We start from the raw sequence: 19,211 nt of genomic DNA, 5'->3' as shown, positions 1-19,211 counted from the left end.
ATATAGGATAGCTGTGCATAGTAAATTTTGTACTGTGTGTTTGTATGTCTATTTTTAAAAGTAAAATATATATGCTGCCCTTCATTGTAAGATTCCAGGGCGGTTTACAAAATTAGGAACAATAACATTCAATGTAAAACAGCAATAGGATGATTGTTTCCATTTCAGAGCATTCCAGTTCTGTGGCCTCTTCAGAACTGTGCCCAGACTAAGACAGGAGCCTCTGCAGCCCTCCTCTCAGTGAGATGTTTGCCCACACAAATTAGTCCCTGTTCCATCCTTGAGGTATTTTTCCTTCCCCACTCACCCCACCTTACTAGTTTAGTGCTACAGTTACTGCTGGAAGCAGCTGTCTGGATACAATCTAATAGTTGTGTAGGAGGGGAGCTTTCCAGCAAGGAGGCTATCTTCTCCCACCACAATGCCATGGAAGGAAAAGTTCCAACTGCTGAACATCTCCTCTCCCACACAACTATTAAAAGCACAAAAGGGCCAGCCCTGTATCGTCAGGCAACCCTAGGAAAGATAAAATAAAATCCAGGCTGCCCATAGTTGCCTTTCCCCTACCTAAGGTTCTGCTTCCTCCCCCCCCCAACCCCTTCCAAGCTTAGTGTAGGGTGGTCACCACTTGGAAATGCCCTCGGAAAGGAACAGCAAGAATAGTTGAAACAGGCTCCAGCTCTAACCTTTCTGCCTCTATACATTCATTGGGAGAAAGTCTCATTGAATTGCATGCAACTTCATTCAGAGGATTGGGCATCATGTAGTAGAAGGGTGAAAAGAGAGCGTGGCTGCTTCATATTTCCTCTTTGGTCCTATTTTTCAGCTTAGTAATCATTAGCAGCAGCACCACCCCAGCTCCCAATCTCCTGGGATTTCCCCCCCCCCCCCCCGATCAGGAAGCAAAAAACAGGATCTCCATAGCTTTCCTGCATCTCCCCACCTCCTAAAACACACATATGGATGACAAAGATGAGCTGGAAAATGCGTAGTTGTGTGGATTACGCAGCCTCCCCTCAAGCAACCTGCCCTTCCACCACTGGGGCACAGTCTATCCTCACTGATTTGGTTAAAAATAAAAGCAGAGGGAAGAATTTTAAAAACTCTGCATGACATGTCCTAAGAACTTAGGAAACCCCAGAAATGGAAGCATTAATAGGATCAGGGCACAAGATGAGTGACATGTTACATAAGCTATTCCTAGTGTTTTATAAGATAATGATAATGAACGGGGGGGGCGTGTTTGTGTTGGTATGTGTTTCCCCAAGACTTGACCATCGTACTTGGTAAGTAAAACTGTGGTGCCAGAAACCCATTGTCACCTTCTTCTCCTTCTTAGAGCTACCATTTTATGTTGTGAAACAACAGGAGTACTGGGAGTGGGTTGTATATATTAGCATAATATTAAATGTTTTTTATTGCAAAATTTAAGTGTCCAAATGGGGAAATAAGCATCTGGAATGGCTACTGTGACAGCATGGCTCCTTCCCCTTTACTTATCCCACAGCCTGCTTTCCCTTCTGTCAGGTGGATCTGAGCATAGTTTGAGTAGTTTTCGCCATTGCACAATTAACCAGTGCTATTTCCAAACTATGCACACACCTAAAGAGCAGTACTTGTACAGACTTGGGCAGGAACAAAATAGAAAACAGCAGCAGCTGCTGCCCTCAGCACGACAGCTCCAGCAACCAACATTTCTGCTTCACCTGGCTGTCTCCATTGTTTGGTTGGGATGCTTGAGCATTTATGATGATTCTAGTTATCTCTTTGCCTTAACTCACCCTACTCAGCAAAGCTCAATTAGGGGCTTCTGTGTCATAGATGCTAGGATTACAGGCCCTCTGAGGCATCAGCTAAGCAGTGCTAATACCCATGAGTTTGCAAACACGGCTTATTTGCATGGGAAACCCTTTGAGCTAAGGGTCAGCAGCTGTCAAGCTTGCCCAACAAGAAACAAATGTGTGTTTTCCAAAGAACTGGGCTCTACAACACACAAAAGGAACAGTTGTTTTGGGTTGCTCCACAACCCTCTTTCCATTGCTCTGACTCCACATATATTGCCGAGAGAGAGAGAGAGAGAGAGAAACCAGCATGTCTTCCTAAGAATAACATGGAGGGCTGTAAACCTGTGGGAATGATTGTCATGCCACAGAACCCCTGTGGACTTTGGTAATAGAAGAAACATCTTGCAAATATACAAATAGGAGAAACTTGGGGAGTGACCCTCAAACACAGGCCAGTGGACAGCATGTATTTAATTCTGCCAAGTATACCCTGAGCTACTGGAGATGCAAACCAGTTGCAAACCAGTAATGCCAAATGCAACACTCAGAAGGCAGTCCTACCCCCATCATTTTCATAGTGGTTCTCAGAAAAATATATTGTTAGGCTCATCTCACTTCATTGCAAAGGTGTAGCATCTGCCCAAGTTTGATCCAGTTTGGAAAGAGTTCACTGGAAGCTTAGTGGGATTTTGTAATATTTTCATTTATTTACAAGTATCTTGGGAACTCTGTTAAATTCTGAAAGCAAATGGCAAGTTACATTTGGTTTTAACACCCATGGAATGCATTTTGAAAAGCAATATTGCAACTGCATAGTTGTGGGAGAGTTGACCCTAAGATGATCCTGTAACCTTTCTGGAGATCTGTCCACAGTTCTCTTATCTCCAAATTACAGGGATCATCCATTCTGGAATACTTATTCCACATACAGTGCAGAAACACAACAAATTTGCAGCCTATGAATGTGAAACACCAGAACAATCCCTGAATACAGACCTCAATTTTTTTTTGCCATTACAACAGCCTGTGACCCTTTGCTAGCTGAACAGTTGTCATTTAAAAAAAAAGCTGTTCAAAATGTACTAAATCTGAGAACTCTAGATTGGCACTTCTAGATAACTTTGTTGTGTATGCAGCTTTCTGTGAAAGTTCTGTTTCCATCTCATTGTTTCCCTATTACACAACCAGTGGGTGGTAATAGCCCCTGCTGTGACTGTTAGGCTGCCTTCCCCTCCCCTGGGAAAATGCTGCAAGGGAGCCTGGGGAGGTTAAATTATTGGTTGTTAGTAGTGATTAGCACCCACATTGCACTTTCATCTCCAGACTGCTTTATGAGCAGTTAATGAATAAGAAAGTGAGAACTGGGTGTCACTGCCCAGGGTGTGGAAGGCCCTCCAGGGAAAAGGATAACATTCTATCAAACTCTTTATGTGAGTGGTTCTTTGTAAGTTATACTGGAGTCATTTGTGCTAACCCCATTGGCTAGACAGCTGATTCTTTTCCCCAAAGGCACAGTAGAAAAGGAAGGTACAGTGAAGGAAGGAAATCCAGTAAGGTGGGGCAGGGGCAAGTGCTACTAGTCTCTTGTAAGGTTAGAAATAGCTCATCTGTGAGTGCTTGCTCTGGCAGCACATACACTAAAAATTGGAACGATACAGAGGAGAAGTAGCTTATCTCTTCATAGAATGCTCCATCCATACTGCCGCTTGTTCAGTAACTTAAGCATGGGGTGGGGTGTTGCAGCAGATATATTCGGCGTAGGATTGGATGGATCCACTGAAGTCTGGTCAGTCCCAGTGCCAAGAGGGGACAGGACTAAGTCCATTTCCAGGGGAAATCCTTAAATAAATGCAGACATTTTTCATAAATACATTTAAAAACAACTTAGGATGTGGTATGTGGATTCTCTCTCTCTCTCTCTCTCTCTCTCTCTCTCTCTCTCCCTCTCTTTCTTAAAAACTGCTTGGACCAGTTAGAAAGTGAGGTGCTTGCTGCACTTGCTGCAGATCTTTAATATAAGGCATGAGTTACAACAACAACAACAACAACAACAATAATAATAATTTATTTGTACCCCGCCCATCTGGCTGGGTCTCCCCAGCCACTCTGGGTGGCTTCCAACAAAGATGAAAAATACACTAAAATGTCACATATTAAAAACTGAAGGGCTGCCTTCAGATGTCTTCTAAAAGTCTGGTAGCTGTTTATCGCTTTGACATCTGATGGGAGGGCGTTCCACAGGGCGGGCACCACTACCGAGAAGGCCCTCTGCCTGGTTCCCTGTAACTTGGCCTCTCGCAGTGAGGGAACCGCCAGAAGGCCCTCGGAGCTGGACCTCAGTGTCCGGGCAGAACGATGGGGGTGGAGACGCTCCTTCAGATATACTGGACCGAGGCCGTGTGCTGTCAGTTCTTGGGTAATTGTATGGAGGAAAATATGGCTTTTCCCATAAGGTGTGCTTTGATTTTTTTTAAGGTAGGAAGGAATGGACTGTGATCAGAAGGGTCTATAGACATTCAATCTGATCCACATGCCTGCTTCCCCCCAATCTGATACTTATCAGTTTATCAGATGTGGGCTGGGGAGATGTGCTCCAAATTGCAGAGTGAATCAAAATCCTCCCCCAACCTTAGTTCAGAGTCAGAGAATCAGGAGTTGTGAGGCTGTGTAATGGTGTCCCAAAGCCTCCTGCCTGTTGCACCTGTAATCTCCATGTCTTCCTCCAGTATGGAAGAAACACTCATTGCACCTTGTCTGTTGGCAACTGTTGACCATAATGGAATAGCAAGCCCTTTCTTTGTCTATAATGGGATAGCAAGCCCTTTCTTTCCATTGAGGGATGGACACATGGTTGAAAGAAAGTAAATGAGCAGAGCGTTTTAAGGGGTCTCCCTTCAGATATCAAATGGCAAAGTTTTTTTGTATCTCTTCTCCCCACAATAAAACAGCTGCAGGGGTTAAGTTGGTGTTCAGTTGAATACCACCCAAAATACGTAAGATGGATCAGAAGTGTAGACTGAAAGTATTTAATTGGGTGAGACAAACATGTTGCAAAAATGATGGTGAACAGAAAGGTGTTATTTATTGGCATTATAGTTAGAGCACTAGCACTCTTTCTCCAAAGCAGTATTTTGCTAATATTTTGAGGAGGCTTGTAAGTGTGTTGCAAGTCCCCTTCAGACTTTTGTGGTAATTGTGGGAAGGTTGGAGGTGCAGTAGATGTGCCCATCGACACTGGGGGTGCAATGTGACCCGAAGAATTACGTTCAGATTGGCCACATCAGCTTTCCTTCTGATAACTCCCATCTTCAAAGCAGATATTGCATTGTGAATTTTCATATATGTTAATAGAAATAGGAATTCTCTGCACGCTTCCTTTTGGTGTTTTGAAAGCACCATTCAATGGAACAGTTAAAAGCCTCCTTACATTTCACAATGCATTCCTCTTGCCTCATGTGGAAACTGAGAGTGCCTTCTCTGGGAACCTGCTCTTGGGGAGTGCACATATGGCAATGATTTAACAAATACAAATGCTGTCTGCACAGAGTGCAGGTATGGACACTTGCAAAGCGATGTCTACAAAAGTGCTTTTAGAAAACCCGCAAGCCACAGAGCTTCAAAGGCTGAAGTGTGTACACAGCCTTAGAAACAAATGCAGTGCCAAAATCAGCAAATGAAACAAAGGCTTCACTTCGCTCAGACAACAAATGAAGGCACCTTAAAGTTAGGCTTTTCTGTTTTTGTCTTAGGCCATTTTCACATAACATTAAAAGTGCCTTTTAACCTCCCACACACTGTTTGCATGGATATGTGAATATTAATTGGGATAAGGACAGGGACAGAGAGAAAGCTAATTTTTAATTGTTTGCTCATTCTGTCCAACATAGCTTTTGCATTAACGTGAGAAATGCAGGCTTTTTACTGTCGCACGTAGTTGTGCACATATCGGCTGATTCCATGCATATTTACTCAGAGGTAAGCCTCACATAGATCTATGGTAGATGTGCATAAGACTGCCATCTTAGAAGCTTGGTTCCATGTGCCTTTATTCAAAAGGAAGCCTGTGTTCTATATGGCACTTACTTCCAAGTAAACATCAGCTTACTGACCAATCTTTATTGGTTTTATGCCTTCTTACCTGCTGAGCAGTTGTAATAATGCCCCATTCCTGAAAAAAAAAGTCTCCTTCTCAAAATCCTTGGCGTTCTCAATATGAATGCTTGCTGAGAGCTATCAGGTAAAAGAGGGCATTACAATTGCCACAACAAGCAGAAAAATAATAATTAAGTGGTCTGCCAAGACCCTTACTTAGTTTTCATGGGGGGGGGAGTTTGGGAACTACTGCCTTAATGGTTTCCCCCCCCTAAAGCATTATTATGCCAATGCAATGTGCTTTTTGAGTTTTTGCATGTTGTAACTTGTTTCTGATAGATAGATGCATACATCCTCCCTTTCTAATCTTTACTTCTGGGCATTATGCGAGTGAGTCTAGTTTTTTTAAAAAATCCATCAGTCAGCTTTGTACCTCTGATAAACACGGCTAATTTATATATTGAAACAATCTGTGTTGCCAATCACCGGAATTGATAGAAACTAAAACAACATTCTTGGTAATACATTCATTTTTATAGTCGACACTCTACCTAACAGTGAAAGTTTCATTCTATCCCAAATTCGCAAATTTCTTTTAATATCTTCCCAGGTTTTAAATAATTATCTTTCTACAAATCTATATTATTTGCTGTTAACCATATACCTAGATACTTGACTTTCCTTTAATCTTTAGACCTGACACATCTTGTAATTTGTTTTTACTCTCATCATTCATATTTTTTTACCAAGAGTTTGGTTTTGTCTTTATTAATCTTAAGACCTGCTACATCTCCCCTTTTTTTTATCTCTTGTAATACTTTTGGGATTGACTCTATTGGTTCTTCTACAGATATCACCACGTCGTCTGCAAATGCTTTTAATTTATATGGTCTCTGTCTCACTCTTATACCTTTAATTTCTTGATTACATCTTACAACAAGGGTGACAACGGGCAGCCTTGTCTCATTCCTTTAGTTATTTTGCAATTCTCAGTCAATACATTATTTACTATCAATTTAGCTGACTCTTCAGTATATATTGCCCAGACTCCTTTTATAAAAGTGTCTCCACAGCTCATATATTCCAAAACTTTAAAGGTAAAATCCCAGGAGACATTGTCAATCGCAGCATATCTTTCATGTCCGGTAGTCTTCCATGACTGTTCCAGTCCAAGCTGCCTAAAGTAGCTTTGATCACATGGATTTCCTGTTTCGTGACGGTCGTCTCACCAAATCAGAAATGGGTTTTGCAACACCCATAGTCTAATTTTAGAAGTGGTCACTAGAGCAGGATGGTTACATTTGGTTCCTGTTCTCAGGCCTAGGCTCCCCATCACTTCTTGGCACACAGAAGAGACTGTGTTTTGGATCATTGACACTGCAACGTGTTGAAAACCGAGCTCACATGCTGTATAAAATAGCAGTACAGTGGGCATCCAGTCTGTTGTTTAAGGGCTATGCAACCCTCTTTACAATGTCAGCAATTCATTTTATGTGGCATGATCTCATCATTAAAATGTACAGCAGGTAAAGTGATAAGAAGGCATCTTAAGCCTTCCCAATTTACAGTAGCAACCTGAAGATTTAAGTTGATAGGGGTGCCTATCAACTCTACAATTATATGATTTTATGTTGCCATTTTGAGAATGGTAACCCGTTTTTACCTACCCAGATTAAAGGAACAGGCTGATTTGCCATGCAGAGTGTTAGTTTGCCATTAAGGAACCCAGTTAGTTACATGTTGCAAGCATTCATGAGTTAATAGATCTAGGATTCTCAATTACAATACACAAAACAGGGTCCATATTACTTTATTTTTATTGTAACTATTTCTGTTTGACTCCAGGCATTATGGGACTGGAGTTATTTTCATCCCGCCAATGATGACATGCATCTAATCCCAGGGGCTGCCAGTCAGGATAAATGAGCCCTTCTGTAAGCAAGAGTGTATCTTTCTGCTGCTGTTCCCATGCAGAATGAGGGCTGTTCTGAGAAGGAGCAGCTAATTCCATTAGCTGGCATATTTGCCAGCCAAATCTGGGTATTCCCTAAGCAGCATCTAACAGTCCACTGGCTTGGAGGAGCAATGGTTGCATAAGCTTCTTTAGTTAAAAATGCAACAAATCCATTTTGAGACTTCAGATAGTCATGTGAATGACCCACATTTGCAATACTTGTGTGTATGTGTTTGTGTGTCCCCCATGCAATCAAAGGTCTGCAGGAATTCTGCACATTTTGGATGCACTGTCATGGTCCTAGTGGGGAGACCTGAAAATGTTACTTAACAGGTATGCATCTGGCTGCTTCAACCACTGCTGCTACTGCTTTGACATTTCTCTAAAGTTTGTACACGGATGGCATGCATGTCCAGAACTAATAGAGCACTGCACAAACATGTAACAAGCCAACATGCTAGCTTCTCTGAACGATGGGTAAGCATGCATGCCCACACTGTCACTATTAATGAAGTACTGGGCACAGCCAGTGACCACTCTTCTACTGGACATTTTAGAACTCTGGAAAACCAGGATTCTAAATAGACAGGGAGCCTGCATGAATACAGGTTTGCAACCTAACACAGGTATCCCTGGTGGTGACAAGAAAGATAACAGTGGCAGTGCCATCTCTTACAGCCCACTACACATAGTTAAAACATCACAGTTATCACTAGAGAAGCTATCTTTGTCTAAGAACTGAACCACCTTAGAGCTGAAATGGCATTTTACAAAGAGTGAAATCTGGTGATGTTTCAGAAACCAAAATTTGGATATTTTTCTCTTTCTTGGCATGCAACAGTCAAATTTCAGAAATGAAACTTGAGGTCAGATTTGGAATTCATGGCTTGTATCCAATGCAGCTTTAAGTAAGTGCCCCATCAGTCACTGCCCAAAATGGCATCTGCCTCCCCTCCAGGGAAGAAAGAGTGAGGGAGGGTCTACATCAGGAACTAGGGTGGAGGAAAGAACAGCATTAGGATGTGCTGTCTCAGTGAATCCTGCCACCTGAGGTAGTCATCTCACTGTGCCTTATGGGTGGGCCACCCCTGCAATCAGCATAAGGATTTCCACTTGTGCAATGGGACTTTCTCCCCTTTTTCTGCCCCATGCGCCCCCTAAATTTGCTCTGGGTTTCCCCCCAACCCTCTGGAGCAGATTTGGGGAGGGTGCAAGGGTGGGTGGGGAGAGTTGGATATAGACAGAGGACAGAGAGGATCTGAAAGTTTGATCAGAGAGCTACATGAATTTGCTTCCACTCTATGCAACTTACGCATAGTATGTGCAAGGGATTCTGGCCAATTGATTTTTCCAGTGGTGTTCTGCAGAAAAAGTGATCAAAACTGACCAGGTTTCTAACTCTCTATCATCTACAATCTGAACTGTAGTATAGCCCACAATGTGTGAGAAACATTGAACTTTCATAAATGAACATTAACTAGCTACTACTAGTTGAATATTGTCTGCTGTCCAGTATGACTGTTTGGATATTGAATATCTTCATCATTCTGGAGGACAGAAGTCTTCTTTTCCCTAGATCAGGAAGAAGCCAGCATGGGCATAGGAAGAAGTGAGTGGCATATCCTGGATTAAAAATCATGGTCCTGATCCTGGCATTGTCATGACTTAGTATTGCTGAAGGCAATGGAATTTAAGCTAGTCATAGCTTTAGCTGAATCAGGTCCCATATCTCTCACGGCAGAGGCCTTCCTGTTTAACCAAGGTCAGGGAGTCTTAAAGGCAGCATGCTTAAGACATGAACTGTTGCTAATGGCCTGGATTCTTAGAACTGCTGAGTGTATCAAAAGAGACTTCCTTAACATTTCCGGACATTGAGGAGATGTTGATATTGGGGGGGGGGGTAAATAACTTATTTCCCCCAAGAGTACTCCTCCTGATTAAGTTATGTGGGTGCAGGAAATCCCTCCACTGTTCTGACCCTGATGAAGTTGAAAATCTTCTACTGCAGCCCTGGAAAAGGACAGTGACTCAGATGTATGTATCAGAGTGCAAGGCCAGTCACACAAGGCTGGGCAGGAGCCAGGGCTAAAGCAAGGGACCTCGTCATGGTCTCTCTGGGGTGCGTTTCCATAAGGAAATCAGAAGTATTTACAGACGATAAAAGAACGAAGTGCTGCCAGGAACAGTTTAAAAGCAGAATCGCCTGCCTATAAATTCTCTCTTTTACTGCAAGCAAATAGGAATGAGATCCCAGCAAGTATGTAAAGGCAGCTGCACACTGAGGGAAAGGAGCTCCCACGCTGCGGGATGTTTCTATATTTGTCTTTTTAAACTGATCATTTTAAATAGGAAGTGATTTTAGCACAAGCCAAGAGCGCCTTGCTGCCTGCTCAGGCTCCCGGTCTTGCATTAAGGGATTTGAATGCATGAGAGTTGTGCATAGCAAAGAGACAGCCTGATCATTGGCTCCAGAATCCTCCACTAACCACCACTCATTCTGCATCCATAAATTTGATTAAATTATGTATAAATCTATGTAATTTTGCATAAGATGCTGGCCTGGGAACACTGGTGGGTAAATTCTTTTTTGAAGGCAGGCTCACACGGAAGGATATAGAAATAAGTAAAGGAAGGAGAGGCTAGCCACTGGGAAGCTACATGTGACCTCAAAATATTGACTAGGCACTGCCTTTATGGTTTCCTCAACAGCGATGAGGATTAGAAACCTTGTTTGCTTAAAAATTAAAGTAAATATTCTCAAGATTTTGAGGGACATAAGAATCCAGACAGCTGATGCCTGCAAGTGCCTTGTATCTGTAAACACTTGTGCAAATCAGAGTCCTGAAAGAAAGTTGCCGCAGCTTTCCCCCCCATTTCTCTCATGGGGGAAGCCTGTTTCATGGACCCTCTTACATTTGTCCTAACAGACTTCCCTAAATTTTCTTGTTATTTATGTTTATACTCCTGACTTTATTGACATTCCAGTAAAATGATTCCGTAGGGCATCTCAAGAGATATGGCAAAATCCAAACATGTTTGCTAGGAATCTATTGTAGAGTGTTGGTCATTACTATTTACCTTTGAAAATAGGTTTCCAGCTAAAGCACGTTTGAAGAGAGTGGAACTACAGGCAGCAGCTTGCAGTTCTATAGAGCATATACGTACCTATTCTTTAGAGAATATACATTTGTTTCTGAAGCAAGTGGGCTAGAACTGAGTTCAATATTTTTCTTCCTGAAATTTCAACATAAAACACTCCCTTTGGTTTGTATAGTCTCAGCTTCCATTATCAGGGGGCACAAATTGCATCACAAGGCTAGGACATGAGCTATGGGTGCCCTTGGAACACCACAGAAACACCTATCTTACCTAGGTACTTGCACAGCCGCCCACAGATTGGATGCCATAAATAATTTCTGTCTCATCTGCCATGGTGTTTTTCTTTTCAACTGGGAGCTCAGCTGAGGACAATCCAAGGATATGCCTGCACATGCAGCTCTTCCATTTCTGGGCCAGCCCAAGACGTTTTTCCGCCTGAGGCGGAGCAACAAATGGAGCCTCCCTGCCACCAACGAAAAAGTCAACATGCATAGTTCCCAAGGTCAGCCAAGTTATCTTGGCACCTGAGGCAGACAATCCCACAAGTGCCTCACCTCTCCTTTCTGGCAGGAAAACTAAAATAAAAATAAATTGAAATAACTAACTGTTAGCTGCCCTTTCATCACACCCCAAATCAGACTGCCTGAGGCAACCATCTCAGGAGCCATCCTCACTTATGCCCTTCTGGTTTGACAGCACCAAACCAAAGGTCTTACCATGTGGCACATGGGAACCCTATGCAGAAAGCTCACATTGGCTCATGCAAGCAGTGGGGCCTTCATTGGGTCAACCTTTGTCTGCCATGGTAGAGGAACACATCTCCGCTCATGATATTGTAGTTTGGATGTGATTAATAACCTCCAACCCATGGAAAAAGTGTCGTGCAGACAGACTGTGGTTGAGACTTGGGCTGGATCTAGACCCATCTAAGAATTGTTTCTGGAAAACACGTGGTAAACTTTATACAGTGGTACCTCTAGTTACCTACTCAATCCGTTCCGGGGTGCTGTTCACACCCTGAAAAGTCCGCAACTAGAGCAGCGCTTCTGTGCACACACGCGACACAATAGAACGCTTCTGCGCATGTGCGCATGGCGAAACGTGAAAGGGCCTCGTTCGTATCCTGAAAAAACGCAACTGGAGACTGACGTAACAAGTGGTACGACTGTATGAGAAATCGTGTTGGCAAAAATGGAACTTCACAGCACCATCTAGTGACACAATGCTTTCATCCATATACAATGCATATAAAACTCTTTTTCTTTACCAATTTGCTAAGTCCTTGGAGTTAATATCTCAGACAAAAGAAGTGACAAGTTCAACTGAATGAACAAAGCCATTCTACGAGGATGCTCTTCCTCCCTTCCTCCCTTCCTCCCTCTCTTCCTTTAAGAGCAAGGAGGTGATTGCTTTTTATGCAATCTCTTCTTAACAAAGTCACACTAATCCCCACACTAATTCTTAATGCTTCTTGGAGAACCCCACAAAATAAAGGAAGCATGTTTGCAACTGCAGAAGAACCCAAGAACCTTCTGGGAGCACAGTAGTATCTCAGAGATGCACAGCCAGGCTTTTAATGGAGGGCTGGATAGTTTTCCCGCCTGCTAATTAAATGACTCTGGATCATTAGAATCTTGTAATTTAGCTGTTCAGGGAGGCAGATGCTGGCATATCAAAGCAGCATGGCCATATTTTTGAAGAGTTTTCCAGTTAGCTGTCTCTACTAAGATGGATCCTATAGTATTCATGTTGAGGTCATTCATACTGTATGAAATACAAGAAATCCCAAGTTTAAAAAGGTCTGTTTCAGAATACTCCTTTTTTTTGTCAAGCAGGGCAGCCTGAAAGTTCCTCTTTTACTTTATTGTGCACTATTAGAAATCACACTATATATTTACTTGAAATATACATTTGTTTGGATGTGTTGAACATCACACATACAAAAAAATATATACACAATAAGTGTACATACAAAACTATCCTGAGTAAGAGTGGAAAACGTCACACATCAAAGACATAACTGCTTCATAGTGTGAGAGAGTGGCTGGTTTGGGGGGCTCATGTATTTAACACAGAAAACTTGACTATGCTATGTGATAGGTTAATGTGGCAATTATTTGAGTTTCTAAGTAAAACTACTGATAACTCATTGTCAACTATTTTCTTTAAATGTTTATTCTAAAAGGAAGCCTAATTTTCAGATGTAGAGAGAACAAGGTTGCTCAATATTTGATAATCCATCTCACCTATATAGCATAAAAATTGAGGTAAAACGGGAAAGCCCCAGGGATTGTGTCAGATCGTGGGCCGTCCCTGTCCTCTTCCTTAAGTTGGTTTGTTTGGATAGGGCTGTGGAATGGTTCCTCCATGCAACTTCATTCCATAAACCTGGGGTGGCGTCCGCAATGTCTCCTGGTAACATGCCTCACCAACCCTGTGCTCCTTCTTGAGTTTTCTGATGAATGGCATGTGTATCTCTCTGCATAGTATTAGCCTAGGATATTTTCACATAAGAAATAGAACATCAAAATCCCAAAGACAGAATTGACTTCCATTTTTTAATAACATGCAAAGGGCCAGGTTGCAAGAAGGAAAGTGGAGCCACATCTGGAATCTGCCACCTAAAATGACACCTAAAGGTTGCTTAATGGAAAACTAGCTTCATATTCCAGATGGAGAAAATCTCTCTCTCTCTCTGTTAATGCTGGCTTACCATCTTATTGCACTTTAATATTTTCTCTTCATTCATTTTTTCTTCTGCAAAATGTGTATTTGTTCATCGAATTTCCTAAACAAAGTATGAGAAATTAAGGTAAGCTTTGCAAGAGATGAACTACTGGGACAAAACAGAACTCCTTGCAAAGTCATCTTCTGTCCAGGGTAGCTTGACGTAAAATGGCAACCCAATCCAAATTATGCTTATTAAGCTCCATTCAGTTCAGTAACATTTTATGCAGACTAAATGTTCTTAAGATTCCAGTCTCAGTTTTGCCAAGAGCTGAATTGTCTGGTGCAACCAAGAGTCCAGGCACAATTCTGCTCCCATGCAAGTTAAAATAACCAAGACAGACTAAACAGGTTAAAAATAGATTTCAACAAGGAACTAACTGTAAAGCCAATTCCTGAAAACATAACCTTAAGGCAATACTTACTAGAATCGTAAACCTGCTGTTCATCCCTAAATGCTTTTACTGATAATATATACTTAATAATGCACTATGATGGAATGTTGGAATATTGCTTTTACTTTAAGTAAGGACAAAGGATTGTGAAATCCAACCCCTCATGTTTTTGCTAGTGCACACAGGTTTGCAGCAGTTATGCCCCCCTGCCCCCCCCCCCAAATAAGCAATGGACTATTTTCAAATGTTGGCTATCATGGGGTTTTTTTGCATGTGGCCCCCTTTGGGGAAATTCTTCAGGGAGGGTGCAGCAACTTCCAACAGAATTACTGCTGCCTCCAAATAGATAAACCATTAGATCAGATGGAACAAGGCAGTCACTGCAATAACAAATGGAAGTGATAGACCAGCTCTTCAGGGTGAGGCTCAGGCTTCTAAAGCTTAGAAGCAAATCATTGGATATGGAGGGTAGATGGGGAGGAGTAGCATTTAGACTCCCCTCTGCCACCAGCCTCAAAGTATGACCTCAAGCAAATTGATTAATTTCCCCTTTGGAAGGAACTCTCATTATTCAGCTCCGCAAAGACATTTGCTGCTGTGACCAGCTCAGCTGATTAAGGGCTATGAAGAGGTTGGTTTCCTCCCCTCTGTCCACAACTAGGCAAGTAGGGTCTGGTTTGTTGCAATGAAGGTACATGCAGGTTTGGGAAAGGGGCTTAATCCCTGAGAGGTGTGCATCACATGGGCTGGCACTATGCCGAAAGAGCCTGTTGGGGAGTCAGAGTAGGACATTAAGCAAGACAGGAGCTGAAAATGCTAGGCTCTCCTAGTAGTAATTTAAAGTTGGGTGACAAGATGCAAAGGAGGGAAGGACCCCTGTACCTTTTAAGAGTATTGTAGAAACAGGAGATTTTGCAACAATAGCTTGTCGTGTAGAAACAAGAAAAGCTATGCTGCTTAAATTGTTTCTGTAACTATTTTGGTTTTCTGTGTTTGGTGTATTTATTGCAAATACATATCTGCACAAAAACAGACATCAGCAATCAATAATTGCTGGTGATGACAAATAAAAACTCTTACAAATTTATACCTAAATTGCATATTTTCTTTATAACTTTGATAAACTTGGCTGTGTGCTGTTGTTGTGTCAAATGTGTTCTGTTAATTTTGAGACTTGAACTAACTTACCACTTCAACTCACAATATGCATCACAAATCATTAGATCAAATTAATACTTCTAATATGCAAGTAGGAAGTTAATAACCAAGATAGGTGGGAGGATGGGATGGGATGGCATCAAGGAGTCAAATGATAATTTCACAACATGCTGGCTTGGGGGCAATATTGATGTAGTTCATGGGGTGGGAAACCCATGGCCCAGAGACCCAAAGCAGCCCTCCACACCTCCACATTTGGCCCTCGGGAGTCTCCCAAGGCACCTTCCTCAGCTACACCCCTCACTGGCCCTGTTTGTTCTTAACTTGAGTTAGAATGTGTCCTAGAGTTCTGATCATTCTTCTTGCTTGCCTGGGAAAATGATTTTTGTGTAGAAACAAGCCTACTGTACAAAGGTAAAACTAACATCAGTTTCTCTGCTTTATTTTACTGATGGCCCCACCCACCATGGTTTTGTGCTCCCCCCATAAAAGAAATGGTTTTCTGGAAGGGAATGTTGCCTTCAGGCTGAAAAATGACCCCCACCCCTCAGAGCAATCCAGAAAACACATCCCATTTGTTATTAAATTTGCGTAAGGTGTTCCTTCATATGTAAGCCACTCATCCTCGAAATTTCAGTTCTAAGAGTTAATTCAGACATGCAGTCTCATCGTTCAGTGAATATAAGATAGTCATGCCTTGTATGTATGAAACAGCCATCGCAGATCAGTTACCACAGAACTTTCATAACACCTCAAAGATGATATTTTTCAATGGAAGCCATTCATATATTCAGCTGCAAGTTATCAATAGGAACAGTCATCTAGTAACGTACGTACATAAATGAATCACCTCTTAGCTCGTGTCTCTAGGATGCACAGCTGTGTTATGGTTGGCACAGAAGAGGTAGGCACTGATCTTCTTCAGGAGGTACCACACCAACACTTCTTTGAAAGCAGTGGGGATCACTCTCTCCCATAATGAGCCACATGGACATATCTAGTGAATCCCTTCCTGCTATATGTCACAAGCCAAGATGGGCAACCGTCAAGAGAACAGATGGTCAGCCTAACCACTGCAACCACCCTCAGGCCACAATAACCGAAACTGATCCCATAAACTATTTCAAATGGTGCTCTAAACACTACAATTGTGGCATCCAATATGGAAAGTTGGGAGCAACTTTACCTTCAAAATGTTTCACATATCCATTGTGGTGCACCTCTAAGTAATTAGCTGTATCTACCTCCAGAATTAATGTAACCTGCTTTTCCTCTCCAGGGCTAGATCTCAACAGCCCGTTCACCACTCAGCAACCACTGGATGGTTCACCAAGGACTGCTGCCACTGCCACATGGTAGGCACAATTATGCCTTTAAGCCAAGGAGTCCTCTGAATCATTATGTTGATAGCACTGTTCCATAGCAAGACAAGGGCATTGACAGGAGTGACAGCCATAACATCTCCCAGAGTACTCAGGAATCCCTTGAGTTCCATATGTCTCCAAGGGTGGACTATCTTAATGGGTCTCCTACCATTGCAGGGGACTCAACCACAGCCAATCCAAACTTAACCAGGTGCTGTCCATGAACAGACCACCTGCCCATAACAATGGGGCCATTCCCACTTTTTGAAGGGCTCCCAGCTCACTCTGTAGTGAAGAGATTGAGCGTATAACCTGCAATGGTGAGGCAAATGATCACAAGCTAACAAACCCTAAAAAACTATAGAAGGCAATCTTTTTGCAGGATGTTTCATGTTGCCGTAATGGAGTGTCACTTTTGCAAAACCAATATGTGAATGTTGAGGTGGTTCTTCCACTTTTGGAGGAAGAAGTTGTTGCCTGTCTTGGCCAACACAAAGCCCTGCTTTAAAATGAAACACAGCTCAGCAAAAACAGATCTAAAACGAGCAGGGGTGTTTGCATCTGCTACCCATTCATATTTTTTGTAGCAGTTCCCCTTGACCATCATGAGAAAATCATTCTGGATTAGCAGGCAATGACCCATGTGAACATGCCAGTCTGAATTTTGTTTCCAGATGCTTTGGACCTTTACAAAAGGGATGAAGTCACACCTTTTTGAGAGACCTGATCTCTATGATGAGTGACACTTCTAAAGACATTTCAGATGTTCATTACAACCAGAGTCAAGATTAAAAAGATAGCCGATGAATAATCCAGCCAGGGACTGCCTAGAAATGGAAATAACAGGGATGGGTGACTGATCTGCTTGCAGTGAGGCGATGGGATGATGTCATCATAATGCAGTCAGGCGAAGGATAATCTGTTCCATGATTGGCTGTGATGAAGTTTTGTTCTGAGATCCTCCTAGCCTTTCGCTGCTTCATTAACTCTCACAGATTCCTCCTGTCAAATAGGATTGGGTTGATTCAGGAGGAAAGCAAGGAACAAGGTTATGGATCGGCCTGCACTTTAAGGACTTGAAACCTTTCCCATTGTGTTAACTGAAAGTTAACCCTTTAGCTGTTGAAAGTTTAGCAGGAGGGGAAGTTCTGCAGGGCCTAATACTACAACAGCAGCTCTTGTTGGCCTGCCTTGCGAATACACTGCAAGGCAGCATATCCTGAAGTCTCCTCTTTGAATGGAGGGCAAATTCAGAATATTTACATGGGGGAAAGGATGATTATGAGTTCCAGCAAAGAGTTCTGATAAAAATGCAAAATTGATACAGTCATCTGTTTGACATCTCTTCAAGTTCCTTAAATAGAGTTGGGTGTCACTCTTTTACTTGGGATGATGAACACCAAATATTGCTATAGTTCAGGTGTGGGGGAACCTTGGGCTCCCAGGTGTTGTTGAACTACAACTTCCATCAGCCCCAGCAAACATAGCCAATGGCCAGAGATCCCAATGCTTGCTATAATTCACGTGAAAACTTCTAAAATTCTGCACTTGCACACATTTTCACAGAATTTAGCGCTTGGAAGTTATATATGAGAGCAGAACTGTAGCCAGCCTATCCTTGTCCAGAAAAGGTGGCGTTTGGTCAAATTCCTCCTAAGATTTATGCCAGCTGTGCTCTAGCCATCATCCTTCTTGCTTCATTACCTGCAGCTCCGAAGAATACCAGAGTACAAAATCAGAAGAGGCCCCAAGGAGTGATACTGTTAAGAGTCCTTTCCATATTCCTATTCCATAGTGAGATCAGAGCATCAACAGGAGTGGCAACCATGTCAGTCAGAAAATCTCTGAGAGCATTCAGGAAACTGCCATAAGTCTCCAAACATGGACCACCTTAATGGCTCCCCCACCCCTGCAGAGGCATACTGCCATTATCAAACCAAACCTCACCAAGAAATGGTTCGTCTAGGACAGCAGACTCACCAGTGGGATACTGCCTTTAAACCTTGTTGCAAAAACCAGATCAAGAATATGTCCTGCCACATGAGTTGGGTCATTTATGTATTGAGACAGCCCTATGACTGCCATGACTCAGGAAGCCCCAGCGTGAATGCTAAACTCCACCATGATGAAGGAGTTCTTCAACACACACACTCCAAAACCAGCTTCACACCAGCTCAGCCAGGAAGGCTGAACGGAACAGACCCAATTCAGTCTCAGAGCAGATCAGCTTCCTCGTGTGGTCATTATCTCCTTCTCCCATGATTAAAGTGCCTTTTGGCCTAACACGTTTGTTGTCTAGCTGGTTTTCTTGTTTTTGTTGTTATATTCTCCAGTGTCCAGGCTTTCTGCAGTACTCTCCCAGATTCCACTTTTTTCCTCTCTGACTCTACTGTATGTAATTATTATGAGTTCATTTTATTATACCCTCCAACCCCCAACCCAGCCACACACACACATATATATATACACATATATATCTTTTAAGGCCATCATTAACTATAATTATCAGTCTCTGTCAGTCATCTTCTGTAATTCACAATGTGCCTGAAGCCATAGGAATCACTTATCCAGCCATGGGTAAAATAAGCATACTTCCAAACATTCTGGGAAGATAATAGGCCTTAATTGAAAGATTTTT

The 19,211-nt window shown here is 42.4% G+C and overlaps 1 protein-coding gene and 2 long non-coding RNA genes across 5 annotated transcripts in view; 2 read left to right on the top strand and 1 right to left on the bottom strand.

The window, feature by feature from the left end:
- Window positions 1-19,211, top strand: part of LOC310680796 (phosphatidylinositol 3-kinase regulatory subunit gamma) — a 237,361-nt gene that overhangs the window by 110,717 nt on the left and 107,433 nt on the right. The gene's annotated exons all lie outside the window — the stretch shown is intronic.
- Window positions 1-19,211, bottom strand: part of LOC310680824 — a 77,132-nt gene that overhangs the window by 1,207 nt on the left and 56,714 nt on the right. The gene's annotated exons all lie outside the window — the stretch shown is intronic.
- On the top strand, window positions 183-18,786 carry LOC310680826. The gene is made up of 3 exons (XR_014512970.1): window positions 183-240; window positions 16,489-16,564; window positions 18,284-18,786. It is a non-coding gene; the product is annotated as an uncharacterized lncRNA (long non-coding RNA).

The sequence above is a fragment of the Podarcis tiliguerta genome, assembly GCF_965153285.1.
Source record: "Podarcis tiliguerta genome assembly, chromosome: 6".
NCBI lineage: Eukaryota > Metazoa > Chordata > Lepidosauria > Squamata > Lacertidae > Podarcis > Podarcis tiliguerta.
The sequence above is the reverse complement of the archived record's forward strand: the minus strand, read 5'-3'. Positions and strand labels throughout refer to the sequence as shown.